This window comes from Heterodontus francisci, chromosome 7 (genome assembly GCF_036365525.1).
Source record: "Heterodontus francisci isolate sHetFra1 chromosome 7, sHetFra1.hap1, whole genome shotgun sequence".
NCBI classification, from domain to species: domain Eukaryota; kingdom Metazoa; phylum Chordata; class Chondrichthyes; order Heterodontiformes; family Heterodontidae; genus Heterodontus; species Heterodontus francisci.
In genome coordinates this window covers 15,328,655-15,331,915 of record NC_090377.1, presented here as the reverse complement: position 1 = coordinate 15,331,915, position 3,261 = coordinate 15,328,655, and positions in this window count along the sequence as shown.

Here is a 3,261-nt window from a genome sequence, read left to right as displayed (position 1 = left end):
CAACTACAATCTGTAACCTCATGGCCCGGCATATCCCCCACTCTACCATTACCATCAAGCCAGGAGACCAACCCTGGTTCGATGAAGAGTGCAGGAGGGCATGCCAGGAGCAGCACCAGGCATACCTCAAAATGAGGTGTCAACCTGGTGAAGCTACAGCCCAGGACTACTTGCATGCCAAACAGCAAAATCAGCATGCGATAGACAGAGCTAAGCGATCCCATAACCAACGGATCAGATCTAAGCTCTGCAGTCCTGCCACATCTAGTTGTGAATGGACAATTAAACAACTAACTGGAGGAGGTGGCTCCACAAATATCCCCATCCTCAATGATGGGGGAGCCCAGCACATCAGTGCGAAAGATAAAGCTGAAGCATTTGCAACAATCTTCAGCCAGAAGTGCCGAGTTGATGATCCATCTCGGCCTCCTCTTGAAGTCCCCAGCATCACAGATGCCAGACTTCAGCCAATTTGATTCACTCCGCGTGATGTCAAGAAACGACTGAAGGCACTGGATACTGCAAAGGCTATGGGCACTGACAATATTCCGGCAATAGTACTGAAGACCTGTGCTCCAGAACTTGCCGCACCCGTAGCCAAAGTGTTCCAGTATAGCTACAGCACCGGCATTTACCCTGCAATGTGGAAAATTGCCCAGGTATACCCTGTCCACAAAAAGCAGGACAAGTCCAGCCCAGCCAATTACCGCCCCATCAGCCTACTCTCAATCATCAGTAAAGTGATGGAAGGTGTCATCGACAGTGTTATCAAGCGGGACTTGCAGAGCAATAACCTGCTCAGTGATGCTCAGTTTGGGTTCCGCCAGGGCCACTCAGCTCCTGACCTCATTACAGCCTTGGTTCAAACATGGACAAAAGAGCTGAACTCAAGAGGTGAGGTGAGAGTGACTGCCCTTGACATCAAAGCAGCATTTGACCGAGTATGGCATCAAGGTGCCCTAGCAAAACTGAAGTAAATGGGAATCAAGGGGAAAACCCTCCGCTGGTTGGAGTTTTACCTAGCGCAAAGGAAGATGGTTGTGGTTGTTGGAGGTCAACCATCTCAGTTCCAAGACATTACTGCAGGAGTTCCTCAGGGTAGTGTCTTAGGTCCAACCATCTTCAGCTGCCTGATCAATTCTTTCTTCTTTCTTTCTTTTGGGCCTCCTTATCTCGAGAGACAATGGATACGCGCCTGGAGGTGGTCAGTGGTTTGTCAACTATGGAGTGACCTCTCCATGGCGCATGCCTGGGCAAATTTATGGAGGTTGAGAATTGCCCAGTCGTCAAAACCCCCCTCTCGGCCTTTCTGGTGGGGTCCAAAGGAGTGCGATCAATTACCTTCCTTCAATCATAAGTTATAAGTGGGATGTTCGCTGATTGCACAATGTTCAGCACCATTCGCAACTCCTCAGATACTGAAGCAGTCCGTGTAGAAATGCAGCAAGACCTGGATGATATCCAGGCTTGGGCTGATAAGTGGCAAGTAACATTCGTGCCATACAAGTGCCAGGCAATGACCATCTGCAACAAGAGAGAATCTAACCATCTCCCCTTGACATTCAACAGCATTATGATCACTGAATCCCCCGCTATCAACATCCTAGGGGCTACCATTGACCAGAAACTGAACTGGAGTAGCCATATAAATACAGTGGCTACAAGAGCAGCTCAGAGGTTAGGAATCTTGTGGCGAGTAACTCACCTCCTGTCTCGCCAAAGCCTGTCCACCATCTACAAGGCACAAGTCAGGAGTGTGATGGAATACTCTCCACTTGCCTGGATGGGTGCAGCTCCAACAACACTCAAGAAGCTCGACACCATCCAGGACAAAGAAGCCCACTTAATTGGCACCCCATTCACTAACAATCACACCCTCCACCGCCAATGCAGTGACAGCAGTGTGTACCATCTACAAGATGCACTGCAGCAAAACACCAAGGCTCCTTAGACAGCACCGTCCAAACCCGGGACCTCTACCAATTAGAAGGACAAGGGTGGCAAATGCATGGCAACACCACCAGCTACAAGTTCCCCTCCAAGTCACACACCATCCTGACTTGGAACCATATCGCCGTTCCTTCACTGTCGCTGGGTCAAAATCCTGGAAGTCCCTTCCTAACAGCACTGTGGGTGTACCTATCTCACATGGACTGCAGCAGTTCAAGAAGGCAGCTCACCACCACCTTCTCAAGGGCAATTAGGGATGGACAATAAATGCTGGCCTGGCCAGCGATGCCCACATCCCATGAATGAATGAATAAAAAATAACCTCGAGATATCTGCGCTCCCCTAATTCTGGCCTCTTAAGCATCCTCAGTTTTAATCACTGCACCATTGGTGGTTGTGCCTTCAGTTACCTAAGCCCCAAGCTCTGGAATATCCTCCCTAAGCCTCGCTGCCTCTCTAAATCTCTCTTTCCTCCTTTAAGGCACTCCTTAAAACCTACCTCTTTGCCCAATCTTCTGGCCCTCTGCCCATATTGCCGTATGCGGCTCGATGTCAAATTTTGCTTATAATGCTCCTGTTAAGCATCTTAAGACATTTTATTACATTGAAGGCACTATATAAATATAATGTGCTGTTGGGCCATATCATCCTATGCTATAACACATTGTTCTGAGACATACTATATTGCAATGCACTGCCCCACACCATTCTGTACCATGCCATACCATCCTGTACCATATCATACAATAGAGCACTGTGCCATACCGTTATGTACCATATTGTACTTTAGCATGATATACTGTTCTGCACCATACCGTACTTTACTGTTCCATACCATTCTGTATTATACCATTCTGTGCCATACCATTAGCGATATGCCATTCACTTCTCCCAGTGACGACTAATATTTATCCCTCAACCAACATCACTAAAACAGATTAAACGCTCATTCTCACATTGCTGTTTGTGGGAGCTTGCTGTGCGCATATTGGCTGCTGCGTTTCCTACATTACAACAGTGACTACTGTTCAATAAGTTCTTTATTGGTTGTAAAGCGCTTTGGGACACCCTGAGGTTGTGAAAGATGCTATATAAATGCAAGTTCTTTCTTAGCACAGAACAGTAAAGTACGTTACGGTGCAGAACAGTATATCACGCTAAAGTACAATATGGTACATAATGGTATGGCACAGTGCTCTTTTGTTCTTTCTTCCTTTCACTAATTTATATTTATGAAAGGTCATTTGATAAGAGTTTGGAGTTTTGCTGGCAGTGACAGTGGGTTGAGAATCAGGGCTGTAGATTTATCAC